The 19,472-nt window shown below is 39.2% G+C and overlaps 1 protein-coding gene across 1 annotated transcript in view; it reads left to right on the plus strand.

The window, feature by feature from the left end:
• LOC124720295 overlaps positions 1 to 3,830 on the plus strand; it is a 208,138-nt gene extending 204,308 nt beyond the window's left edge. Inside the window, exon 9 of the mRNA XM_047245608.1 lies at positions 3,495 to 3,830. The gene's annotated coding sequence lies outside the window, so the exon portion shown is untranslated. The remainder of the gene's footprint in view (positions 1 to 3,494) is intronic.
• The last annotated feature ends 15,642 nt before the right edge of the window (positions 3,831 to 19,472 follow it).

Here is a 19,472-nt window from a genome sequence, read left to right on the forward strand (position 1 = left end):
CAGTTTCTGCACGTTTCAGAGGTCTTTCTTCTTAAAATGGTCCTAATTGCTTTTTTTTTGTCAAGTGAACACTCATTTTGTCTCTTGTTTGTTTGAGTTTCCCCACACAGTCACTCCATACTGTAAGTATGCTTCGAAAAGTCCATGGTACACTGTACACAGAATGTTCTTGTCTGAATACTGTGATAGCTGCATCATTAAGAATATGACAGAGCTCAGTTTCTTACAGACATTATTAATATGTTTTTTCCATTTCAGTTCATTATCCACAAGAAAACCTAAGAATCTAGCAGATTCTCCTTCTTCCAGCCGTGTTCCATCAACCTCTAAATCCATGTCTACAGCCTTTTCCTTGTTTTTAAACACTGCATACATAGTCTTTTTTAGATTTATACCCAGTTCATTTTCCAACAGCCATTGAGCTGTGACATTTGCAGATATGTATGCTCTTCTCTCAAGCTGTTCCATATTTTGGTCACTATTTAGTATTGTCATGTCATCAGCATACAATATTTTCTTTTCTTCCTCCTCAACACCTATATCATTAACAAACACATTAAATAACAATGGCCCCATTACCGAACCCTGGGGCACTCCATATTTGATGGATTTGGTTTCTGATTGGTATGAGTTTCCTAATGATATATACTGCTTGTGGTTGCACAAGTATGATTTTATCCATTCACCTGGTTGCCCCCAAATGCCATAGTTGCTTAATTTTTGTATCAGCATTTCATGGTCTGTGGTGTCAAATGCCTTTGAAAGATCCAGAAACATTGCAGAGACAACCTTTTTCTCATCTAAGGACTGTAAAATGTATTCTGTTAGACTGGCAATTGCTGATTCTGTAGATTTACCCTTTCTGAAACCATGTTGTGATGGTATGAGAATGTTATGTTTGTCCAAATAGTTAACTAATCTGGTATACATAAGCATTTCTAGGATTTTTGAGTAACCTGATATCAGTGAAACTGGTCTGTAGTTGTTGGGATCATCCTTATACCCTTTCTTGTACACTGGCACTACCTTGGTTATCTTCAGTTTTCTGCAAAAATTGCATCTCTGAAAGAACAGTTTGCTATGTTCAGCAGTGGTGTTATTATCTCCTCACATACCAGCTTTATTACATGATTTGATATTTCATCATCACCAGCTGATTTCTTGGACTTCAGTTTCTGTATAGTTTTCCACAATTCATCTTCCGTGACTGGTCTTAAGAACATAGTCCTGCATGATCTTTTTTGGTACCTTAATACCCTTCTGTTTTTGACTATTTCTTTCAAATTTTAAGTTTTCTACTACACTGATATAGTTATTATTCAGTATGTTTGCCATTTCCATACCATCTGTGATCACTGTGTTGTCTATTTTAATTCACCTAATACCTTCCTCTTTGTTTGACCCATCTTTTTTCTTTCTTTCAGCATTGATTGCATTCCAAGCTGCCTTTGCCTTGTTTTTTGAGTTCACTATAGTGGTGTCAATTGCTCTTGCTTTGGCTTCTCTTATTGTTTTTCTATACTTCTTTTTTAACATTTTATAGTTTTCAGCTTTACCCATTCATCTCACATCCTGAAGCTTCCTTCCCTGTTCTAGCGTTTCACTGGTAATCCACTGTGTTTAATCTTGCTGCCTTTCTTGTCTCTTTACTTTGGGAAATGCTACATTAAAATTGTACTTAATTGTTGAATTACCAGTTGGAATATGCCTGGAGCGAGGCTCTCTGATGGGAGTTCCTAACACTGTAAGAATGTGTATTCCATATTTTCCTGCATCCCTGTTGATGTTGAACCTCAGATGCACACATTTTCCCTCCCTATCAAAAAATCAGTAATAAGAATTCTGTCTGGACGAAAATGCTTTAACATCTTGGGCTAAGTGACTACATTAACTATAAACTGTATTGTCAGACTGTTGTAGGTGAATATTTTGTTGATAATTATGTTCTAACTTATGTTTATCTATGATGTTATCATGTTCAAAAAGAATGTTTCAGGAGTGCTACAAACTTAAATTCCATTCTAATCCAAATTAATTAATCACATATTATGTTAACCATAAGATTACTGTTTTAGTAAAACAGAAAGTATCTGCAACATGAGTCAGCCCAAAACTTCACAAATTGTTAAGATATTGTGTACTTTTGATCTAGAAGGGAGAGAGTGTACATGAAGTCTTGTATTGTAAACAAATAGCATTTTAGAGCTACCGTAAACAACAACGAGTTAAAAAATTATTCAGTCCCACCCAGTAAACACTCAAATTATGTAGTCACAAAGAAACTTAAAATTATGTCAGGTGAAGCAGGAAACTGTAGGAAAACTAATGAAGTGACAACAATGTATCAGTGAGTGGGAAACATGAACACTCACAGATTGTTTTTATGTATTATTAATAATATAAAGTGTTGAATCCAGAAAATTATCCCTGGAAGGAAATTGTATAGAAAAACCAAAAAAGTGAGCTCAAAATGACATGAAAAAATTTAATCAGTGAATCTGTTTAGTGCTAGTTCAATGCCAGCCCCTGCTATTGTGAAAGGAGAAGCATGTTGTTGGCTGACAATCATAACAAAATGTGAACATGCACAAAGTTTTTCACTCTTGTAATGGACTATATGCTGCATAGTACACTAATTAGCAAAATAACATGGGGTTTGATGACAACAAGTCCTAAAATAATAAAAGTAGCTTGAAATGAGATTTACACTCTGCACTGACTTGTTAGGATATGAATGCCACAAAACGGATGGACTGGCTGTAGTGGAGTAGTGGTTATTAATTCACCATGATACTCACCCACCTTTTCATTCCTCTTTCATCTCTCAAATAACCGATGACATTTCTACTGGATGAATAGCCTACCACATCACTGTGCCTTCACATTTCGTTCCATTTATCCAGTGCATCAGTTTATCAAATGACTGAATGATCTTACAGTTTTTTAAAGTCATCTTCCTTGTCTCTGTAAATATTTGTAATCATGCAAAGGGCAGGTAATACATGATTTTATGCATGACTGTTACATGCTTGGTGCAAGAGTGCGGACATGCAGAATGTGGAGAAATGTATTTCCTATTTACACACATGTGAAAGGTCTGAATGTATCTCTCAACTAGAATATCAGTGGGATCTGATGGGATAAATGAGCAAAAAGTGAATGGAACAAGAGGGTAGAAGTAGGCAGAGGACATTTGTAACAGAAATTGGGGCTGTGTACGATGGCGGTCACCATTTTTGATTGCTCCAGCTTTAGTAGTGTCTGTAGCTATTATGTATCTGTATGCTCCTTAACACACCATCTGTGTGATAGTAGATTGTCGTCACCCGTAGTTATTAACAAATTATTGAACTAAAAGCTTTCCCCGTCTGTATTTTTAATTTATTTTAAAATGTTTTGTATGTATCATTATTTGTGATGATGTAATGTAGGCGACTGATTTATGTTTGAATGCAGTTGATTTGCATTTTTTAATTATTTAATTATTTTTACAGGCTGTGAAAAGCAACAGAGTACAAAGTGCAGATGACAAGAAAAAATGTGAGATGTTGAACAATCCAGGGGCAGTATCACCAAAAAGCATAAGAAATGCAGTCAACTCAAAACAAAAGAAAGAATTAGTTGACAGAAATGTAAAGAAAAGTAAAAAAGAATGACAGTCATCTCTACCTGGCTCAGACAAAGATGTGAATAGTGATTCTTTAGATGGCAATAACTGTCTAAATAATAAATTTGAAAACCCAATTCATTTTAGAAATTCAGAAAGGAGAGTTCTAAAGAGTAGAAACAAACAAATCAGTGAACAAAAAGGAGGTTCTAATGATATAATGTATGAGAACAAGAATGATGGTGTTTGTAAGAATGAAGTTTCTTGTAGTATCCAATCAAGTAATAAAATAAATTATGGAAAATTAAAGCCAAATAGTACAGTCTCAGTACTAGGCAAAGATAGTAAAGAATCCACCAATGATGAAAATAGTAAGTGCACCACCGAGAAAACTGAAAATATGAAAACAAGTGATATGAGCAATGATTTTACAGGTAAGATGATTATTTCAGTATCCCAATTTAAAGAATGTAAAACGTACACTGGTGTCCAAAATTAAAGCAGCAAACTGTTATGTCCCCAACCTGTGTCCAGTTCACAACATAATCATACAAACTGTCAAACAGATGTCCGTACGATCATGTTCTACATATAAGATGGCATTCCAGTCAACTGACAACTGTGCCAATGGTGATGTCAGGGCACCTATCAAAAAAGGTAGTGTCTGCCAGGTAGCCCAACAGCCACAATAGCTTTGTACACAGTCACAGATGGTGCAGAGAAGATGTTTACCAGACACTCTGCAGTGGTGGGCCATAGAAAGAAGGGAAACAGGACAGCAGGAAACCGATTTGGACCAATGGCATAATGTGAATCGTTCTGTCATTTCTCGGATTTGCTGACAGTTTATAGAAACCAAAACTGTATCCCAAAGACCAGGGCATGGCCGACCATGTGTGACTTCAGGAGAGGCCATCAGGGTATGAAACTGAACAACAACTTTAACTGTCAGGGCGGGTACTGTCTTAGGGTTAAGAGACTATACAGGAATTTGCTGAATTACTTACGTCTCGTTGTGCAGAAACAGAGTCCTAGCAGGATCCACTCAGCTGTTGTCGCAAAAGCCGATGGAGGTTATCATCCTAAACTTGTATTTTTATTCAAAATTAACCCAGCAAAAATACCGTGAGTGTCCTAAATTCCGTTTCCAGTTGTAACAAAATTTTCGATCTAGAGCTGTTTTGGAGGCTTTTTCTTCTGTTACATGCCATCTTAGTTGTTCCTTTATCTCATCCTCACGGACTGAAAACTAGTGAGCTGGACTGAAATATAGTGACGATCACTTCGGACTTCCGATATCGGTTACGAAACATCTGTGGGTCTTACTAATATTACGGTAGGTGAAATAAAACAGATTTAGTTGGAATCCTAACATTTCAAGATTCTTATTATGCTTAGCATTCAAACTACCAAACAGCCACATTATTATGCACTGTTTACGGCTCAAACATTTGAGCTCGCGACCGGTGGAGGAGAAACCTAGTCGGGCAAGTCATACGAGACGCGAGGTAAGAAAGTCGACTACAAATCAGTTACCAGAAGTGTGGGTAGGATGCACTGGACTTCGATAGGTGAATTACAAATAGCGGCACTGTGCACCCCCGTGTACGTATTGTGGCAAATGATATTTCAAACATTCATTCCGCTGTCTGTTGTGATAGAGTTACACTTTGCATCCCTGTGCGTGGATGTGTCACTAAAGTGTCAAACGATATACTGAACAAGAGGTTTTGTAGCCCTCTTGTGGTAGTGTTATTGTTGGAAGCTTTACGACACTGTTTGCGGACGATACAGCAGTCTATAAGAGAGTGGCGACGCCAGAAGACAGTATCGATTTGCTTAATGACTTGCAGAGGACTGATGAATGCTGCAGCCTCTGTGAGTTGACCCAGAAAGTCAATGAATGTAACATATTGCGCATAGATAGGAAAAGAAAATCATTACTGCCCAACTACACTATTGATTAAATGGTTCAAATGGCTCTGAGCACTACGGGACTTAACTGCTGTGGTCATCAGTCCTCTAGAACTTAGAACTACTTAAACCTAACTAACCTAAGGACATCACACACATCCATCACTGAGGCAGGATTCGAACCTGCGACCGTAGCGGTCACGCGGTTCCAAACTGTAGCGCCTAGAACCGCTCGGTCACTGCGGCCGGTTACTATTGATTACAAATTGATGGAAGCAGTATCTACCTTAAAATATCTAGGAGTAACTATCTAGAGCGACCCTATGTGGAATGACCATGTAAACCAAGGAGTAGTCTCATAACGAGAAGGATTAGGAAATGCAACGCATACACGAAACACGTGGCTTACAAGATGCTTGTAGGATCAATTCTTGGGTACTGTTCAACAATCTGGGACGCTTACCGGGTAGGGCTGATAGGAGAGACTGAGGAGATCCAACGAAGAGCGGCGCGTTTCGTCTCGTCATCGTTTGGTCAGCGCGAGAGCGTCGCAGGGGTGCCCAACAAACTCCAGCGGCACAAGCTACAAGAGAGGCGCTGTGTACCACGGAGAGTTTTGCTGCTGAAATTTCGAGAAGGGATGAGTCGGATGGCTCGTTACTTCCTCCCTCAAACATTTCGCGAAATGACCACAACAAAAAAATTGGAGCTAATGCTACCGACAATCATTTTTAACATTCGCCATTCGCGACAGGGACGGGGAGGGTTGGGATCAGTTGGGTACACGCTCCCATGCTTCAGTGTCACACTTGAGCCATTCCTCTAAATGCTTTACGCGTTCACAAAGGTCGTGTGTAACTTCCTTCCGCTGCCCATTTATCTCATACTGACCTCGTTGCAATTTCATTAGAAATCGCACTTCTGAAGTCTTGCCCTCGCCAAACGCTCCAGTCTTGTCACTCCTGTCAGTGATAGACAAGTTCCCTATCTTCACTACTATCTTTGGCATTTCGGCCTCCAGCACGTGGATCGCCTGTGCGTTCTCGTCCACCTGGACCTTAATGACCTCCAATACCTGCGCCTCTACCCTTTCGACTCTTGTTTGCAGTTCCTTGTGCTACTGGCTGCACCACTCACTTACTGCTTGGAAATCACCAAGATGCTGTTCTCCCTGCAGGCTAAGTTGCTCGTCGACTCGAACCTGCCCTGCTTCCAGTGCACTAAGTCACCGATCGACTATTTCAATATGATCTTTAAATTCGGTAACTACATCCTCTCTAATTTTCACTGCGAAACTATTAAACTGTTAATCCATACCCTTGGATAACTTTTTTGCATGATTCTCATTCTATTCCGCCAGTTTTTTTAAATGCTTTTGATTTTTTGATCAGATAACTTTTTTGCTAGGTTTTGATTTTCCTCAGATAACGTATGTTTTACGGTTCTTGTAACATTCTGATTTTCCTTGGATATTTGATTCGTATCTGTGCATATCTGCTGCAGTTCTCATTAGTTGTGCCATATCGAAAGGGGTGCTAACTGTAGGGCTAATTGTGGTTTCAACCGCGCTTTTAATACCGCACCATAAATTTTTCCGAGCACCGTCCGACAAATCTGGGGATGCTGTCTGCTCACTTCCGAAGTTTGAAGAGTCGGGGGTATTACTGGAGTCCGGCACTACAAAATCATGTTATTCAAATTATTACGTCTACTAACACCCTTAGACCTGCTACGCATCTCCATAAACAATCCTACTTCCGCAAAAGGATTGCTGTAACACTAACAAACCCTGTATCTCCAAAATATAAGACAATGTCTCACTCAAAATTTCACACACAACCTAGCACATACAGTCACACACAACAGATCGCCGTACAGCAATGAGATGAAAAGAACCCCCAAAGATACACAAAAATCAGACACAAAACAACGCTGTGCATTGATCAGAAATTTTGTCTCTGAACAATGTGGAAGTTGTTCGAGCACTAGAGAACAAGAAGTGTGCGGTTAGTACATCCTAACTACTGACTGCTTCTCATTACTGCCACTGGTAGTCTCACCCTGTGGCAGCGGTTGGCCATATAAATGGGTTATACTGAAATGCGATGCATGGCTTTTTAAACTTACTGGACCCGTGAATACTAGTGCAAATAAGCACTCTGATATTTTCTTTTAAAGTAAATTATTTAGGCAACGAAGTAGGAAATAAATTAATTACAATTAATTAATGAAATTATTAACTTGTTGCATAGCAACCATTTACAACTCAGTACTCTCATAAAATGGATGCTGAAATTAATTTACTCAAATGCGTGATCATACTGAACGAAAGCAGTTAGTTAAACTAAAACATAATTCTTTAGAATCTAATTGAAATTCAGAGTTTGGGCTTGCAAGAATACTGCGCTTTGGTAACAACAGGTTGGGTGTACCAAAATCGATTTTGGAGGGTGTGGCTACGTTGATGGACACACATGAAGCATAAACACAATTGAGTTTAAGCACAAACACAAGTTAACACTTTCAAATGGTTAAATGATGATGGACCACATGAAGGGGGAGGTATGTGAAAATACTTGGAAGGGGAACGAATAAATGCAAATACTTACGTAAGATCCATACTAATGAACAATGATCAAGACATATTACACCTACACCAAAGACACAGGGAAAGAGATTCGTGCCTTCCGAAGTAGTAACCTTTCGACAATACAGTTGCTTAAACATTCACAGACAAATAAAACTGATGCAAGAGGGGAATGGGGGCGGGGGCGGGGGGACATACTAGAGTTAAAAAAAGGATCACATTTACGAGGTGTCTGAATATTTCCACAAAACGGTTAAATTACATGCGCGATGCGCAAGGAGACAAAATGAACCGCAAAAAATTTGTCCCTCGGTGGACACAGAGATCTGAGGGCTCAACTGCCCCGTCCAAGCACCTAGTTCAGACTAACAAAGCAACCAGTTGAAACTTCACACAGTAAAATACTCTAAAATCCATTAATTACACAGAGAATTCAACAGAAACTAAATTCATTCAAGGGAGCACGACTGATCACTGAAAAATACGGAAGGCGAGTTCACGCCATGTGGTGCGAAGCATAAAGGTAAATTTATCAAATCGCAGGTGAAACCGAAAGCATTCAAACTGCAGTAATAAATGAGAATGTAACCATGCACACCTACACACTTAGGAAAATCTTCTGCAAAGTAATGTCAGCATTACTAGATGGGAAGCCTTTGCACATTAGAAGGTCTGGTAGCACAAAGAACGTACCAGAAGACACTTATTAAAACAGGTAAATTGCACCATGGTCTATCCTGCGTAAACTGTGTATCATATAATGCACCTATCGCTGCAATAAAGGGAGAACTATACTACTTCAGCTAGCCTCAAGAGTTACACATCTGACTCTAAGCTCAGTCTTAATCTACAGACGACACTCACCGACTGCCCAGCGTTAAGTGCTTAAGCACCCCCCAGAACAACGAATCTCCACAGGTAGCCAGAACAGACCAAAGGGGTTGCTTCCAGTACCAACCTACCCACTGTCGATAAACACGACTCAGAAGGCACAAGCCTCTTTCCTTTGACTGAACACCCAAAATTGGCCAGACTGACCACAGCACACAGCAAGTTCCATACTACTGGCTACCAAAGGAAACACGAAAAATACATACACATGCACTTTCACACGGGCAGTAATGAGAAGGATGGAAATCTGGGAGCATTCATTCATATTCAGTGTAAATCTAATTGAGGGCTTCCATGTGAACAATTACATAATATTAGTACTTTAATACCGATGCAGTACACAGAGACCTTTCAATGGTGCGAGGTCAGATCCCAGTTGCCTTGCAAAACTATTGCGGAACCGTTGTGCCTTCACAGTCAAATGACGGACCTCTCTCTCTCTCTCTCTCTCTCTCTCTCTCTCTCTCTCTCTCTCTCTCTGATGTCACACACGGTCGCCCCTACTCTGGCCTTCGGGATACAGTTTCGATCTCTATGGACTGCCAGCTGTTTGTTGCTTTAATTTGGGACACTAGTGTATTTCAAAATGTTAACGACTATCGTTTAAAAGTCCATACCTCCAACGTTTCCGCAAGGTATCTAAACCTGTCCAAAACTAATTATCTTCCAAATTAATTTTTTGTCGAACTTACTGTTAGATCCTGAACTTGCCCATTTTAATTTTGTTAATAATTTTTTATGTTCCACTTGACGTGCAGTATTTATTAATTAAGTAGCTAACAAGATAGCTCAGTATTTTACGGATTATAAAATATTTTAAGCAAGATGGCTGCCGTCAATAATGAGTAGTGTAGAACATATTTCTCACAGTCGAAGCTGTATATGGACCTAGCACAACTGAGGTCAGGCAGTCTGCGGCTGATGGTAAATGGAGCAACACCTGTGTCTCTTGTCGTGAGCTGTGTGCTGCAGTCCGATAACTAACATTATGAAATATTCGCGTACATTGTGTATAGTTCGTTTTCTTCACTCATGGGCTTCATTCGTGACTTTTCTGACAGTAATTAATAATTAATTCTGAGCGAGAACTTTTTACACGTTGATCATTGACTCCTATGAACAATCACCACTTAGCAGGGCAGTGTTAAGGGACTTGATTATTGTCTTGCACTATCTTAATTGTTCAGAGTTCCTTAAAAGTGTATGAGGGCAGTGACATGGTGAACTGATATGTTAAATTTTTGTCACATAAGAATTGTTCCTCCGCCCGCTGGGGCCGAGTCCTTCTAGAAGCTTCAGCCCGTAACCAAGCTGCTGCTACGGTCGCAGGTTCGAATCCTGCCTCGGGCATGGCTGTGTGTGATGTCCTTAGGTTAGTTACATTTAAGTAGTTCTAAGTCTAGGGGACTGATGATTACAGATTTTATGTCCCATAGTGCTACGAGCCATTTGAACCATTTTTCAACCGTTTCACCCACTGGACCGTTCTGTGTTATTACTAACACCAGGACAATTTAACAATATGCGAGCCAGTGTAGTAGGTAGTAGTCTGCTTTGCTTTTGAGACACAAATCTGGCCATATCGGTGAATAATTTTCAGTGAGAGTGCAATTAAAGTGTTTTAAATCTACGTCCAATGTCCACCAAAATACCGCTGTAGACTATTGGTAGAACTAACATCTTTCAGCCAATTCTGGAGCCGCACAGCTACCGAGAAGAACAGTAGAGACTTATGCAGAAGGAAGCAGGATCGTTCTACACTCTTGCGAATTATTCAAAAATTGCTGTAGGTTCAATAACAAACAAGCCGAAATATTCATTCTAAGACTCTAGTTAGCCACGAATTTAAATAGTGCTGTAGGCTTACTACGTTTTTCTTCTACATACCATGGCATGGCAGAAAGGTTGAAACCCGGGTACTTGGTGATATGGCAGAAAACCTGTTACTCGAATGAAAATTCTAAATAAGATATTTGAAGAAAATACGTCTGGACGAAGTGGACAGAGGGAAGCTGCAAGGAGATATGACATTCCAACACAGACCATTTGGGAACAAATTGAGAAGGAAGAGCAACTGCAAGGCTGGAAGCCCACTACTCTTACCGAAATTGGAGAAAGATCGTTTGTTGATCACTGTATCAGTATTAGTGATGTGGGTCTTCCAATACCAGTCTTTGACTTGAGATGCATGATTAAATTCTATCTTGATACCTGTATAAGAAAAGTTTACTGCCTTGCTGATAATATGCTTTCGATGGGCCTGGGGAAAGGTAATTTCTAGGGACATAATTCTGAACTGTCTCACAAAATTACAGTCTGTATTTCAAGGAAGGCTGCTGCTGTAAATGAGAATGTAATCAATAACTTTTTGGAGAAATGCAAAGCCGAGATTGACGGCGTTCCTTTTGAAATGTTTCCACTTTTGATGAAACTGGGTTTCGTAACATACCTGCAAAAGAAAGCTCTTTTTTCGTCGGACATGTCGACGTCCTGAGAAAACTGAGGACACCTCAAAACCGTGCCTCACTCTCATGTTGTTTGGGAAGGCAGCACGAGAATTCCTTCCCCCTTATCGTATAGATAAAGTTAAGCCAAAATGGACAGACTGGATTCACAGTTCACCTCCTGGAATGCAAATGAACACATTGGAGTGAGTGGCTAGAACAGAGTGTGTTTGACAGCTGGTTTCAGACTCACTTTCTCCTGTTTGCCTCAGAGAAAGGAGGACAGAGAGTAATTATTAGAGATAAACCTTCTTCTCACATCTTAATGAAAACTATGCAACTGTTTGAGGAGAACAACATAAATTTCATCTGCATTCCACTGAACGGTACTAGTCTTATGCACTCTTTAGATGTGGCTTTTTTTTCTTCTCTGAAGAATAACTGGAGAGAGATTCTTTATCAATGGATGCACATTGCAGATGGAAAGAAGAAACATTGTTTTCCGAAGGGTGTATTTAGTGGCCCACAGTCGAAGATTTTTTAGATGAACAGAGAGCTTCTACAAATTTAATGAAAGGATTGAGAAATGTCAAATGCGCTGGAAGTGTGATAGTGCTAGAAATAAGTCTTGTGTTATGAGAAGTGTGGAAACTGAATTCAGTAAAAATTTGGAGAAGGCGAGAAAGACAGTCAGACTTCAATGTGAAGATCGTCAAAACGTATATGTTCCAAATAGAGCCAGGGATGGTATGGACGTTGTTTCAGGGTAGGGTATGCATTAAAAGAACAATCATCTTTCATAACCATCTGTTTTTATGTAATTTAAAATATTTTTTAACTAGCTTGGACTTTGACAGAACAGGGGTTTATGTGCCGTCGGCCTGCCCCTTACTGGGCAACCAAAGTATCAGCAAAGAGGTCTACATTCTTGCATACAGGTTGTAATGGTTCATTATTTATGTGACCATGAAAGGTCTCTGTTGGATACCTTACATGTTAATTTCTTAAATCCCCTTCTGAATTTACTGTGGTGTTTCTGACTCCTTCTGGGAGGAGACTGAGCAGTGAAACGTGTTACTTTTACACATAAACAAGAACGATCTGTCACACTACTACACTTTAAAACACAATTTATATGTAATTCATGCCATGCAGTCTCATATGGAACCTACATGCGCTTTTTTTATATAGTGTATACGATAAGATACTGTCATCCCCCTTCCCTTCTGTGTGAAAGGATGAATGAGCAAATGTATTTCTAGTTGCATGCTTGATGGTAGCAGACAAGCCTGTCTGCTAGAGAACAGTAGGACCAACATCGGAACAGGTAGCTATGCTTTCTAAAAGCAAAGAGGTTTCTATTCTTAGTATGGTCCTGTCCGTCCGTTGTCATGTTGGTATAGGAAGCTGCCTCTCTGGTTACTTCCGTTTGTATCTGTGAAGCACCCTCGGTAGGGACCCACGGGAGTCTGTCCGTGGTGAGCGTCTGAAGTGGTAAGATCTCCGGCTAAGTGCGTCTCTGCTAAGTCTGTAGGACAATGGATTTCTTAACTTCAGCCTAACTGAAAATTTAATCACCTTTGTTTCAGGTTTAGATCTAAAATATCTTATGTTATCTTAAATTTGCAATGCAGTGTAATTCGAGTGTGAAGTTCAGAATATTTTTCAGTAGTTGCTTAGTCACTACTCTGTAAGCAAAGTGGAACCACGTGTTGATGATCTGTAACTCTAAGATCATCAGTCTTAAATGTGAATGTGCGTGAGATTATAATGTCTCGTCTTGAAAACATTTTTGCAATATAGCAACTTCTCTTTATGTTCAACCCACGTGGCGTGTAGTTTGTGAGACCAGTACCACGTGCTTATATAATTGTTTGACCCATCAGGTTAATAGTATAACGATAGTAACCAGTTCAAGGTTTTTCTTTTCGATGTAATTTATTGTATTTCTCAAAATTATTGTGGAGTTACACTCTTTGCGTAAACTAAGTTGACCACGTGAAGCATGTGGTGTAATCATTAAAGTAGCCCTCAGGTATTCTTTTCGAGAAGATTTCACAGACAATTAGTATGAATTTAGTATACCAGTGAGTGTAATTTCATGGCAGACAGGACTGCGCTACGACCATAATTTCTTTGGGTGAAAATTTAATCAGTTGGTTGTGCTTCATTTCATCTTGCATATGTTTCAACGTTCTTCGTGTGTTATTTTATGAATGCAGTGCTGTATGCAGTCTCCCAGTCTTGGCTCTATATTTGATGTGCTCAAACTCACATTTTCACAATCCTAAATAAGGCACCAGTTTAGTTATGAATCAAGTTTAATATGCAGAAATTTTAACGGAACAATGATAAATGTTAATATAAATGACCAAATATAAACTGATTTATTTCTTTTTATTTAAATTCTCTTTTTATATACATATCACCGGTTGTCTTAAGATGACTATTAAAAGATTATTATTAATGTTAGTCTGGTTGGGAATTTGGTAAGCTAGACTGGATACCTGGGGAAACAGTTGCTCAGTAATGAAAGGTTAACTTCCCCAGATAGCTCACAGCTTTTAACCCACTTTTATTGCCTTGAATATCGGCACCGCTTTCAGAACAACTTATTGCATCAACATTACGTCCATTACGGCATTCCAACCCCAGTTCTCGATACCACTAATATCGCACTACTTTTCTGCGAAGTAACAGACATGTTTTTGTGGCAGTATTCACATTTGGTTTTATTGATGTATAGGTACTCCAATGTATGGATATATTACAGTGATATGGTTTTTGTGTGTATTCCTTCCTCTGAGACTGTCATAATATTTGTCTCACTTGTAACCGTTTCGGCGCGAATGCCCACAGAGCAGTCTGTGTTTGACTTTGTAGAAGTTAAGTTGTTATTTCGCTTTGTAAAAGAACAGTCAAGTCTTGTGTTTGGTTAAAGTGGAAATTAAATGTATGAAGATTGATACAAAACTGTCTTGATGATGTGACAATTGAGAAGAAGTATGTGTGAATTTACAAGAAGTCAAATAAAAATGCGAATCGTGAACACCAAGTCAAAAATTATTTCTACCATACCATTTTCCGATCTGGGATTGTTTGATCATTAAGAATTTCCTGGAACACGCATTTGTTAGATCCTGAAATATTGCTAAAATACAGATCTGGACCTTCTAGCAGTCAAAGTGGAATCACCCTAGAATCAACAAGATGAGCCATAGCAACTTCGACGATATCTACATGGGAATCCATTCAAGATAAGTGCCAAAATTAATGACTTTTTTACAGTGACTTCATTATTTCCATTCTGACGATACCATCCACAGTCAATAACTTTGTTGTTGCCCAATGAAGCGAACATATGCTGCGTGAGCAACATTATTAATCTGATTTCTAACCTACTTTGCAAGTGGTGGTATTGTTAGAAGGTGTTAGTACTACTTAGATAACCAACACGTACTGCTGTTAGCAAAGGACCGGCTACCGCTCTGCCATCTCTTGGCGACGCCCCGCAACAGCTGTGTGGGGCGCCGTCCGCCAAGTAGCAACAGACAGCTGGCAGTCGCATTTATTTCCAATTTTGACGTCTTGTCGAATAGTATCTGAAGTAACGTTAATCTCAACAACTGTATATACTTTGTTCTGTAACGACGTTGATGTAAATAAACGAATATTTACAATACTTCTTCCAAGAATGTGTAATACTCGTTCTCTTGGTCTGTGGCAAATGCTATACAGTTTACAGTAACAAAGCTGGCGTAACTACCAATTTTTGGCAGGCAGAGATAGAGTATAAATCTGTGCCTCGCACTGTATGTGATTGATGATCTTACTTCGACAGGTTGTCACTTCCCTCGTTAACTGTGATTTCATAAAATATATTGGAAGATTTATGTAATTTTTGAATAAAGCTGGAGCAGAGCATGTTCGGTATCGGAACTTGGAACGTAATTTGATGAATAGAGAACTTCGGCCCATTAACATAATTTTCGTTTTAGGGGGAGGCTGGAACTACACAACCAGGCAGCCCGACGTCGCCTTCAACTCTGGACAGCCAGGCCTGCAGAAGACAGCAGGGGGCTCAACCCACACCCTCTGATACGCATGACTCACGGCGCAACTGGGAGGTCATTGCCTGTAGGTCGCTGCTGCAAACCAGCATCAGCGCAAGAGCGTTTACTTCTTTCCCGAAAGTGTAACGACTTTGTTCTCGACTATCAATCGGAGTGCCATTTACGAAGAAATGGTGCCGCTCTTTATCATTTAAAAAGAAACTGTGCCATTGCCGTATGCTAAGGTGCAAAATGCATGTTAAGCTAGTTACAGTACACTGTGAATTCCTTCTATTCTCCTGGAGGTCGTATGCAAACTTTTACTACTTGCTAAGAAAAACGTTTTGACTGAAACAGACACCTTAGTATGTAAATTACACTAACAGAGTTACTGTGACCGAGATATCTACACTAAAATTTAGTAGATAAGATGTCGTAATTATTCTGGTGATCGTAAGTTTAATTACTTCGACAAAAATGTGGTTCACTCGGACATAAATTACTCATTCACACAGTGAAAGATAAATTATGTTCTACTGTAATTTAAAAAAAAACAGCTTAAATATTTAACGAAAATTACGAAAAGAGATTATAATAGACTTACAAATAATAATAAATAAAATAAAAAGAAAACAATAAAAATAAATAATGGAAATATAGTAGAAAAAGAATATAAAATAAAAATATCTGCACTCGATATTGCCGTTTTAATATAAATATATCGATATATCGGCGTTCAATTTCAAGTCATTGAAACTCGATATACGAGGGTTATTCCAAAAGTAAGCTCCGATTGATTGCCAAATTGAAACCACAGTGAACATCAGAAATGTTTTACTTGTAACAATTAGCTACACCTTTCAGCTACTTCTCTACGTAGTCGCCGTTCTGACTTAGACTTTTGTCATAGCGTTGTACCAACTTTTCAATAGCCTCATCATAGAAGGCAGCCGCCAGTGCTTTCCGCCAATTCTCCACGCTGGCCTACACCTCGTTGTCTGTGTCAAAATGTTGTCTTCGAAGACAGCGGTTCATGTGACCAGAGATGAAACTCAGGGGGAGACAATTGCGGACTGTATTGTGGGTAATCTAACATTTCCATTTGAAAACGATGCAGGAGCATCTTCATTGCCCCTGCAGAATGCGGCTGAGAATTGTTGTGAAGATGAAACAGCACGACAGTTATGTAATGTTGGCTGCATAGCTTCAGGCGAAATTTCTCACCAGGCCCTCGTACTTGGCGGCAGACACTATTTTCTAGACATCTTTACGCACTCACTGCGAGCTCAGAAATGAGAAGAGTGACGTGATGCTAACTGGGGTTATACTAGAGACACTACCCAACACATCTGTGCAAAGCTTTATCGGATTTTCATAGTCGTTTCCATTTCGCGACCGATCGGACCTTACTTTTGGAATAACCCTCGTATTTTGGAAAAGATATCGATATTTTAGGAACAGCTCTAGATTTTATGGCCGCACTCCCTTACCGTTTGACAGCTAGAGTAATTCTAGCGCCCTGAGGGGTGAGAAAGCAATCACATGCGTCTTAAGGATAATGTTTGTTTTTACTTATTTTCTACTTAATTCAGGAAACAATTGTCACATTTCTTAGTTTCATGCATTAGGAAGTTATCAAGAGACCTGAAGTATCATTAAATACATGTGGAAACAGCCGAACCACACTGATTCAATGATATAAACTATAACATATTTATTAAGAAATTCTTTCGAATAGGTGTATTTGCAGCGTACTCCGCTGAAAGAAAGAGAATGTAAACACATGTCATGCATGGGTAGCATATGTGTCTGTTGTTATTATGTAGGTACTTTCCAAGACACTTAAAATTTTATGGAATCTAGTCATTCGCCCTTTCCAACACTTCACTCGACATTCCTATTCCACAAGTACTTTTGTAAATGTAATTACTTTTGCTTCAAAAGTTCACGTGTTGAAGATTCTTGCCGTTCGTGGCCCAGGTTTAGCAAATAATTCTTGAAATGAATTGTTCCATGTCGAGAAACAGTTTTGTTACTTTTGACGATTTACTATTACGGCTGCGTGGTTTTCCCTTAAGCTACAGTTGTGGGACCTTGTATGCTCCGTTAAATAATGTAGGAATTACATTCCATGTAGGTCTCCTACTTTCCAGATTTACTGATATAGCTGGAAGCGTCGCGAATAAAACTCTGCTTTTTTGTGTAGATATAAGACTTATCTCTGCAGAAGGTCAGGTCTTTGGGAGTTTACTAGCACTTTCTTGTTACAGGAGAATCGTAAATAAACTGCCCTGTAACGTAGCACTTCATACCGCCGAGGGTTCTTACAACAGAAACTCCCAATGGCAGCCCCATCAGATTTGGTGGCTCAGTGGATAGCCCGTCTAAAAATGAACACAGATCAAGCATGGAAACAGGAAGAAAGTGTTCTGAACTGTGAAAAAAGAAAAAAATACGAACAGTGAACGGACAAGTGCAATATTGATCTGAATAGCCACGGTGTCATGGTTAAGTGGTCATGGTGTTGGACTATCAAGTAAATGGGTCATGTTGGAAACTCTCTCGTGCCATTTACTTTTGTTTTCTTTTCTTCACAACATTATGAACTGTCCGTCCCGTCAGTGTTTCTTCTCTTTCTGCTGGCTAAGCAGTTGTCATACTATACGTTGGTTATAGAATAGTCTATGAGTCATGTGGTAAGAATACGTTACCGTGTGAATGTGATCACTTCCAAGGAAATGCTGAAAATATATTAATTTGTCTCATAAGCTGCAACAAATGAACGCAACAGTTGTCACATAGTTTCTCTGTGCTCTGTCAAAACATACGTTTTTAACGGTTTTTTTAAGTTGCGTTTCATGTTGGAAGTTTTGACTCTTGAATACTCTTGTTGTAATATAGTTCACAGCCGTTTATTTGTTGTTTTCCTTTCTGTGAGACGTGTGTGTGGTATCTCAACTGCTCTCACTATTCATCACGTTTACTTGCGATGGTAACGTTCATACCTGTGGTTTACACATTTTAGTAAGAGGCTACGCAAAATTGGAAACGTTTTGCAATGAAAATTAGGGATCGCTATGATTTTGCGTTCCGTGCGCATTGCACCATATGTTGCTGCGTATGAAATTTAGCTAACATGCTGAATTTTTCTTTAGACTTGGGAGGAGGTCTCTATCTGCCTCCGATCTCGAGAAAATGGATGCTGTGTAGCGCACTCACGCTCGCTGGAATGAAATATTCGTAACATCCCTGATATCTCCTAAACGCTCGAGACGTCGAAACGAGAGTTTGGCGAATGATGGCACAGGAAGAGGAGTGTATCTTGCCAATTAGTAAACACACGGAACTTTCTTATCTGTGGCGATATATCAGTAATTAAACTTCCTTTTTTATTTTTTTAACTCCAGTGAAATTCTTTAAGAGTTATCGAGAGCTACTGAAACATGAGTTTCCTTGTATGAAAATAAACATGAAATCTCTTATATTACTGCAAACCGACGCTATGAAGTTTTCGTAAGCTTTTTAGCTCTCTGATTGTTAATTAGTTGTTCAATGAGTCACTCTGTTTCAGAATTCAGTCGAAATAGCTGCTGTGAGATGAGTTTGTGCAAATTACGCTGCGTTTTGGCAAAGGGAGTACAGTTAAACATGTCAATAAGAGAAATGTGACCATTACTCATAAATGCTGATGCTTCTTCGAATGAGAAAACGTTAATAATTGGCACAAAAATAAACTGCCTATTCGGCTGCAATTTTGGTTGAATTCCCGGAACCAATCGTATTTTTAACCCTGAATGGAAACTTACGAAAGGATTTTATTCCTTTTTTCATCTGAGCAGTATTAAAATAATGAGGAACTTATCCTTCAGGCGGAATGATAGGCACATGCCAGATGCTGGTTACTCACCTATGCCTTGCCGAACTGACAATGTGTGATTCGCGAATACAGTAGTAGTTACTGAGAAAGGTAAACAACT

The sequence above is a fragment of the Schistocerca piceifrons genome, chromosome 11, assembly GCF_021461385.2.
Source record: "Schistocerca piceifrons isolate TAMUIC-IGC-003096 chromosome 11, iqSchPice1.1, whole genome shotgun sequence".
NCBI classification, from domain to species: Eukaryota; Metazoa; Arthropoda; class Insecta; order Orthoptera; family Acrididae; genus Schistocerca; species Schistocerca piceifrons.